General features: G+C 38.3%; 1 protein-coding gene across 1 annotated transcript in view; it reads right to left on the reverse strand.

The window, feature by feature from the left end:
- Positions 1-9,590, reverse strand: part of CD8A (CD8a molecule) — an 18,442-nt gene that overhangs the window by 3,060 nt on the left and 5,792 nt on the right.

Genomic DNA, 9,590 nt, shown 5'->3' on the forward strand with positions numbered 1-9,590 from the left:
TCACAGGAAGCCAGCACAGATCAGAGGGGAGGAAGGGGGTGGGTTAGGTTTGAGGGAAGGGGGTGGGATGAGAAGAGAGGCCAGTGGGTAGAGCAAACCCACCCTGAGCATTTATTGCCTAGACTCAGGTAGGCGGATACTCGAGCCTTGAAGCTGTATTCTATCTGAAATCGAAACTCCATCTGGTCTCTGGAGGAACCAGTCTGAAGATACAAGAAAGTGGGTGACCAGAGGAAAAGAAGATCAGGCCTCATTTTGTAGAGAAAGGACTCTCATCCCTAGTACCATCTACCTGTATGTAGGCCACTGCAACATAATGCACAGGCCGAGAACAAGTTTTCAGTACGTCCTACAAACTCTGTAAAGAAGACTTCGGCGATTGGAATTCATTAACTCAATGTGACCTTGAGCAAGCTAATTCCCCTCTCTGGGCCTTAGCTTCCTCATCTACAAAATTAATAATGATCTCCAAGGTCTTGGCTAGTTCTGATTCCGTGACCATATGATGCTACAGACATAACTCTGCCCTTCCTGTGATCTGAGCTGTGTGGCAGGAACAGCTTCAAATTGTTTTGGCTTGGAGATCAATTGGCCCAAGAACCATTGGGAACTACCTTATAACTCGCCATGGCAAGAAGAAAGTGAGAACCACCAGCAGAGAACGATGGGGAAGGAAGATGGCGGGGTAGATATTAACGATAAGGGAGAGTCCTTCTATTTGCCTAATATCACTGAAAAAAAAGAATTTCCTGCCTGAAATATGGGGAAACAGCAAACACCAGTAAGACATGCTGAGAAGGCAATGAGAAAAACCTAAAAAGGGAACCCCTCAATCCACCCAGTCCTTTGTTCTTGAAGAGGACCAGTGACATCAGGAGGGTGATGTCTTGACTTGCAAGTGAATTGGATTTAAGTGAGGCGGAGCTGTGCAAAGTCACCAGACTCACTCTCACCTACAGATTCACATGGCAAGACATAGGTCAGGCAAGCTGGCGATAGCTCCTGATGCAGTGGGAGACCTTGGCCTTTCCTAGGTCTGTTTGTCTGAGGCAACACCCATTCAGTAGTTTAGGGCTAGGTAAGAATTGGGGCAAAAAATGACCAAGTTTGCCTTCGCAAAAGAATGGGTCTGGGAGGTGGTAAAGCTGCATTGAATTAAAATAAATAAGGCCTAAATGAGAAATAAGTTAGGGGCTGCTCTCCTATGATATCATGGCATTCCGTAAATTTTATAGGTAATTAAACAATGGCAAAAATGTACTAAACTGTGGAATCTCAATAGTACCAAATGTCTCAGACAACATAACAATAATCAGAATTGAAAAATGTACAGAACTGTGTGGAGAAATAGACAAAAGTGTAATTGTAATCAGAGATCTTGCCACTGTCCTCTCAGAACAGGACAAAGCAAGCAGACAACGGATTGAAAAGGGAAATGGACAGTTTGAAGGATTCATTAAGTATAGTAAAGTTAATTAACATATGTAAGGAGAGGCATTTTCTTTCCAAATATATGTGGACCAATCACAGAAACTGATCACGTACTGGGATATACTCAGTTACACTTCGTGACATAAAAAGGCAGAAATTTTATATTCTATATTCTCAGATCTCAGTATAACAAAATTAGAAAACAGAAACATAATTTAGAATTTCCTGACCTCGTGGAAATTTTTAGAAATGGCAACCAGATTGCTAAGATAATACTGGAATCAGAGAGGAAACCTATAATACAACACATAATATTTAAAAACCAATAAAAATACGAGAAATGTTGTTCAGTCATGTCTGACTCTTCATGACCCCATTTGGGGTTTTCTTGGCAAAGATACTGGAGTGGTTTATCATTTTCTTCTCCAGCTCGTTTTACTGATGATGAAACTGAGGCAAACAGGGTTAAGTGACTTCCCCAAAGTCATACAGCTAGTAAATGTCTGAGACCAAATTTGAACTCAGATCTTCCTGACTCCAGGCCTAGCATGCTATCCACTGCACTACTACCCCAAATATAAACGCGATATAGCAAAACTTAAATGATACGGACAAAGTAGGATGTAAAGAAAAATGTCTGACACCCAGTACCTATGTTAAGAAGAAGAAAGGGAGGGAAATGACAAATTCTCTACCAGAAGAACTTAGAGGATGGATCGTATTTCATATTTATATAGCACTTTATGCTTTACAAAATGCTTTTCTCCCAATAACCTTTGTTAGGTAGGTATTATTATCCCCACTTTATAGCTGAAAAAAACTGAGGCTCATAGCCATAAGGCCAACAAGGGACAGAGCACAAACTCAAACCCAGGACTTCTGACGACCTATCCTGAGCCCAAAGCTAAAAAACAAAACTAGACCTTGTTTTGAAGAAACAAGCAGAGTCGACAAAACATTAGCCAGACATTCAAAAGAAGGGAAGGAAAGCAAATTAATAAAATGAGAAATGAGAAAGAAAGTAATACTAACATTTATCTAGCACTTTAACAAATGCAAAGCATTTTACATATGTTATCTCATTTAAGCATCACTTAATGGAAGGAGGTACTGTCATCTCCATTTTGCGGATGAGGAACCTGAGAGCTATGGTGGTAAAGGGCTTCAGATATAGAGCTAGTGTCAGAAGTGGGATCTGAACCAAGGCCGTCCTGACTCCAAGCACGTCCACCATCTTTTTTTTTTTTTTTTTTTTTTTTTAGTGTTATGGTGATTCTCTACCAACTAACACAAAAGAAAGGTGAAAAAAAATTTTAGGGAATGTTTATCATGTTTTAAGAAATAAATATCAAATTTATATCTATATAATTATATCTATAAATGTGATAACCAAGATGAAATAGATGATTACCTACAAAAGCATAAATGTCCTGAATAGATGCAAGAAACAGAGAATGTGACCAACTCAATGGCAAGAATAAATAGGGAAGGTTGTTAAAGAATGCCAGAAAAGAAACTTGGGAAAAAAGAAAAAGTACTTGACTTAACTGAGATCCGATTCTCTTGCTGGAGAATTTTCCTAAAACTTCAAAGAAAAGCCAGATCATGGTAGAGAGCTGGACCCGTAGCCAAGAAGACCTTGGTTCAGCTCCTCAAACGTTTACAAGCTGTGCTGCCCTGGACAAGTCACTAAACTCCTCAGCCTTGATTTCTCACCGGTAAAACCGGTATAATGATAACATCTTCCTCGAGGGATTGTGAGCATTAAATCAGTCTCTTTAGGCTCACTTTGTAAAACTTCAGGGGCTATATAAATGCTAGCACAGGAATGGCTTAAAAAAATACATGGTTTTCTTCCAAGAACCCAACAAAGACAACACCAAAAAAGAAAATTTTCGACTGATCTCACTTAATGAAATCAGATGAAAAAAATCTTAAATGAAATCTTAGCAAACAGAACACACTACCACACAGAGCTCTAACTAGCAATTTTTAAAACTTGGGCAAGCAACCTGAACGCTCATGAAACATGCCTTCAAATCAACTTTTAAAGACAAATTCAAAGGGATGGGAAGAGAAACACTAGGAAGACTGGGGTCTTCACTTCACTTGGAATGTAACCAAACAAGGTGGGGAGAAGAGACCCGTTATTTCCATTTTTAACTAAAAGAGTTAAAATTTTAAATTTCTATCTAGTGATGTCAGTGCCTTCTAAATTTCAGTACCCCTGGGCAAAGCCATGATGACCCCATTCTAGTATGGTTCTGTTGCTTAACATTTAATTAGTCTACAAACATTAAGTGCATACATTGTGCCAGGAACTGTGCTAATCTCTGGAAACACAAATACAAATAATTTTTAAAATTCTCTTCAAAATGACTAGAACTGAGTAATTAGTGGAGCAAAGTGGCTAACTAGGTCTGCCTCTTGTCTCTCCAATTGCATTTCTATATACTACTGTCACATAGGTAGAAAATATGAAAAAAGACAAATTTTACTCATAGTAACAACATGAATTTGAAATAGTGAAAGATTAATTTAACTCTGGATACAAAGTTACTAAAAGAAAACTACGAAACCCATAATGGAAAAAGTAAAATGAGAAGCAGTGGTTTTCAAATTTCTTTGGTCTCTGGACTCCACTCTTAATAAATATTGAAGACCCCTCCCCAAAAGAGCTTTTGTTTATGTGGGACATATCTATTGATATTTACCATAGTAAAATTTAAAATGTCAGCATTATTATAAAAATAATTTTTGTCTCAACGATCCCTTGAAAGGTTCTTGTGGACCCCTAAGGGATCCCTGGACCACACTTGAGAACTGGTAGTGTAGTAGATAGAGTGTTGGACTTGGGATCAGGGTGAATTCTGCTTCAGGCACTTTCCAGCTGTTATTCTGGGCAAGTCATTTAACCTCTTTGAGGCTCAGTTTACTTATCTGAAAAATGAAGGGATTAGATTCAAGAACCTCTAAGATTCTTCGTAGCTCTAGCTCTGGGGGAAAAAAATTAATAAATTGAAAGATATGTCTTGTGCCTAGATGGGGACAGCAAGTGTAGGAGAGATAGGAAAAGTCCTCATAGTCATACAGGTAGCTCTCAGATTTATGACTTGTAGACTGAATTATGTCTGTCCCTCACAGACCAAGGACCACTTACTTGGTAACAAATGGAAAACCACGAGACCTCCTTGCCAGGAGACGGCATAGTACGATGTATCTAACATCAGCCGACTTGTTTTCAAATGTTGACCGTCTACTTATTATTACTACTTCAAGAACAGCGTTGCTGCTCTCACTCCTACCTCTTAGAATCCCTGAATTACTTTGAGACTGAGCTTAAAAGCCACCTTCGGGAAGAGACATTTACTAGTCCCTCCAGTTTCTAGAGATATCGAAATATGTCTTCCATTTGCTATTTTGCATATACCTAATTATAAACAAGTTGTCTTCCTGTTAGAATGTGACCTGCTTGAGGGCAAAAACTTTGAATTTCTTTATGTCCCTATCACTTAACACAGTGCCTAACCTTTAGTAAGCACTTAATAAATTCTTGTATATTGATTGATAGTGTTTCACCATTGCACCTAATGCTGGCTTTTAGATTTAGCTATATACTTTTTATAACATTAAGCAATTACCTGGCAGCTAAGTGGTACAGTGGATAGAGCACTACCAATGGAGTCAGGAGGATCTGAGTTCAAATCCAGCCTCAGACACTTGACACTAGCTGTGTGACCCTAGGTAAATCATTTAACCCCGATTGCCTTACAAAAACAAACAAAAAAATAAATTACCCCCTCTATCTCTGCCTATGCTTTGTAAGGTTTGGTGAATAAATATTTTTGCTTTGTCAAAAGTTTTTCTATTTCTATTGATATAATCGTGTGGTTTTGTTTTTTTAATACGATTATGTTAATTAATATTATCTTGTTATTGCATCCCTAGTATAAACCTAACTTGGTTATCATTAATCATTTTGAGATCTATTGCTGTATTTGCATGTATTGCTCTATTTGCCAGGATTATCCTTCCTGGGTTTATGTGTTAGAACCATATTTGCCTCATAAAAGGAGTTTGTAGAATGTTTTCTTTCTCAGTTTTTGAGAATATAGTTTGTGTAGCAGAGGTGTTAACAGCTTTTTAAACATTTAATAGAATTTATCTGTAAATCTGTCTGACCAGGGTGTTTTTCCTTCATAGTTAGTTTCATTTTTTTTTTGAGATTGGATTAAGATAGATTTTTTTCAGGTTCAATTAATTTATATGTTTTATATTTTACAGGTAATCATCTTTTAAATTCTCAATATTTCTGGCATTGAATTGTATATATTTGGTTCTGGTAATACTAATTTCTTCTATTTGTTGTGACATTTGTTAGTTTATTTAGAATTTTCATAATTTGATTCCCTCCCCCCTTTTTTTAACTAGTTAACTAAAGGTTTATCAATTTATTAGTTTTTTTTTGAAGAAGTGGCCTTTAGTTTTATAAATTCTGTAGTCTTTTCACTTTCCATTTTTATTTATTTCTCCTCTAATATTAAACTTTTCCTCTGTGTTTATTTTTTATTTATTTTCTCATTTTGACATTACATCTTTTGTTCAATAACTCCTTCCTTTTCTATTTTGTTAATGTATGTTTTCAGAGATGTAACTGTTGCTGTAAGGTCAGATTTAGCTGCATACCAGAAATTTTGATATATTGTTTCATTTTTATAATTATTTTTTACATTATTATTGTTTCTATGATTTGTTATATTAGTTTTGCATGTTTTGCTTGTATTTACTACATGATTATTATTTTATTGTGATATTATTTGTAAAAGATATGTTTCATATTTCTGCTTTTTTACATTTAATTATAATTTTATTCTAGCCTCTCTGTGCCATAGGGCATAGCCTAGAGTTTTTTGTTTTTTTGTAAAAGTATCATATAGTGCTGAGAAATATGTATATTCTTTAATGTTTCCATTTGGAAAATGCCATAAAATTTTCTTCAGTCTTACAGTTTCCTTTTTGTTTATCATTCTGTCAGATTCATTTAGATCTGAGAGAGGAATGTTAACATCTCCTATGATTGTTGTGTTACTATCTGTGTCTTTTTGCAATTCAGTTAACTTTTCCTTTTCAAATTTAAAGCTATGTCATTTGGTGCTTATAGGTTCAGTATTGATGTTGGTTCATTGTCTATGGTTCCTTTAAGTGTAATGTAGTTTCCCTATTTATTTCTTCTGATAATAGCATATCAATAGGAACTGAGTCTTTGATTTCATGGTATAGGAAATTCCTCAGTGGGGAAATTCCATCTATTGAGACAGGTTGGCACTTTCTCTTCAACTTGTAGCTTTAAAGAGTTGCCTAGAACACTAAGGGGTTAAGTGACTTACCTAGGAACACATAGTATGTATCAGAGATAGGACTTGAGCCCAGTTCTTCTTGGGTCCAAAGCTGGGGTCTCTCTTGACCACACCAGCTTCCTTTAATATACATTTTTCTTTTTACGTTGTCTGATAGCATGATTACAAGTCCTGTTTGTTTGTTTTTTTAAGTTCACTGTACATATAGTAAATTTTGTTCTAGTCTCTTACGTTCAGTCACTATTTTTTAGATGTGTTCTTTTTTCAGCTGTGATTTCAAGTCAGAAAGACCTGGATTTGAATCCTTTGATACTACCAGCTATATGACACTAGGCAAGTCACTTATATCTCTGGACCTCAGTTTCCTCATCTGTGAAATGAGTAGAATAATAGAATCCACATCACAGGTTGCTGTAAGGATTAAATTAGATAATGTGCATAAAATGCTTTGCAAAATCTTAAAGTATTCTCTATCCGTATCAGCTATTTTAAGCATCGTCAGCTAACTTCACAACCTTGGACAGTCTATTAGATGTTCCTGGTCCCTGTCAAGATACTTTTGCCCAGAACTTAGGAAAAGGGGAAATAGGTCCTGGCTTGTGATTTGTGAAGGATAAACTCAGGAAATAACCTTTTGTTTCACAGCCACAAACGCCCAGGGAGGGGGTGGTGGTGGTGGGTGCTGGGTGCTGGGTGGTGGTGGCACAGAGCAGGAATCAGTTGACCTCATTCTTAGCCCTCTTCCTCTCCTCCAGCAACATGGGTACTAGAAGATAGCTAGTCATAAGAGCCTACCTGCCTCCTCCCCCAGACCCCCAAAGTCTTTCTGGCTTCTTCTCCTTAAAGGAGGGGCTAAGAAGTTGACACCAATGTGGCTGGCTTCATTCTCTTGTGTAAAGCCTGAGAACTCTTGCCATTGGGTTAAGCCATCTTTTCAAGCAGGAAAGCCACTAGCAGTGGGGTTCAGTGGAAAGAGCGATCTTTCTTTCTGCAATCAAAGAAGGCAGGGCTCAAATCCCACTTCTGGCCCTTTCTCCCAATATGACCTGCTCAAGGTCACACTTTACTTCCCTGGGCCTCAGTTTCCCCATCTCTAAAATGAACCTCAGTGAAGACATTGATCAGTGATGGAAGTAAGGTGCCTGTGAATCTAATGAAGTCAAATAGGGTATCAGCACTGAAATTAAAGGCACTGATTTCATCTTAATAATTACTACTAAATTAGAAATTCACTAATCAATCTTCCTTGGGGATGAAGGGGACAAGAGCTCTGTGTGTATACTTATTTCACTGAGGGAAGAGAGAGAGAGAAAGAGAGAGAAAGAGAGAGAAAGAGAGAGAGAGAGAGAGAGAGAGAGAACGAACATAATGGGTCCCTCTTCTTTTGAAAAGGTCATGTTTCATAATAGCTACCGGCATTTATTTATTAGCCCTTTAAGGTTTGCAAAGCGCTTCACAAATGTTTTCTCATTTGGTCCTCTTAACAATCCTCATAGGCATCATAATAGGTGCTATTATTATTCCTATTTTACAGATGAGGAAATTAAGACAGGCAGAATTTAAGAGACTTGCTCAGCATCTCACAGCTAGTAGTCATCTGAAGCAGGATTTGAACTTAGGTGTATCCTGGCTCCAAGTCTAGCTCTCTGTGCACTGTGCTCCCTGGCTGCCATTAGAGCTGGAAAAGGCCATCCAGTCAATCTCCCTCATTTTCCAAATGAAGAAACAGAAGCCTAGAGATATGGGATCACACATCTGGTAAGTGTCTGAGAGGGGATTTGAACCCTCGTCTTCCGGACTCCCAGTCCAGAACCCTATCCGTCCACCATCCAGGGGTGGGGAACCTGCGGTCTTGAGGTCATATGTAGCCTTCTAGGCCCTCAAGTGCGGCCCATTGACTAAATCCAAATTGCACAGAACAAATCCCAAGCCACATGTGACCTCAAGGTTGCAGGTTCTCCACCTCTTCTACCAAGCTGCCTCTCATGACTCGACTCTCCATTTTTGCCATCTACCAATGGGTTAAAAATGGAGGAATGCAAAATTTTCCAATCCCTCACATGCCCTCATAGTGCCTCACATGCCAATCCCTCACATGCCCTAAAATACTCTTAGGCTCAACTGGCCCACACGTTCCTTTATCAGCTGGCAGTCCTCCAACCCCTTGAGGACAGGGCAAGAGTGTATAAATTATGTGCCCCAAGAAAGAAGATGCAGACTAGAGATCGTTATCTGTATATTTTACACTAAGGCTAAGATTACAGAGTCTCACATGCACTAGGTGCTTAAATCTGTTGCATTGGAAGGAACTTTTTTTTCCTTCCTGAAATCATCAGATAGTTCACGTAGAAGGTGGTAGCAGTTTTTGTTTAGTTCTGTTTTTTGTTTTTGTTGTTGCTATAGTTCTTTCCTGGGCTCCCTACACAATGTCTTTACTGTTTTATTTCCTTGGGATGTATTTTCAAGATTATGATTTTTAGAGACCCGCAAACCAGGCACCACTTGAGGCATTTTGGTCGTTAGAGTCCTTTAAGTGGAAAGACAAATCAGATAAGTCAGATGCTGAACACCATTTCAACAAAACAAATACCAGTCTGTTCCTCTTCCCAGGCGCTATGCCCCTCTCCCCTCCATTGTAATGTTTTTTTTTTTTTTGGTGAGGCAATTGGGGTTAAGTGACTTGCCCAAGGTCACACAGCTAGTACATGCCAAGTGTCAGTTGGTCTGAGGCCAGATTTGAACTCAGATCCTCCTGACTTCAGGGCCGGTGCTCTATCCACTATGCCACCTAACTGCCCCTAT

This window comes from Vombatus ursinus, unplaced genomic scaffold (assembly GCF_900497805.2).
Source record: "Vombatus ursinus unplaced genomic scaffold, bare-nosed wombat genome assembly UNPS02014181.1, whole genome shotgun sequence".
Taxonomy (NCBI): Eukaryota; Metazoa; Chordata; class Mammalia; order Diprotodontia; family Vombatidae; genus Vombatus; species Vombatus ursinus.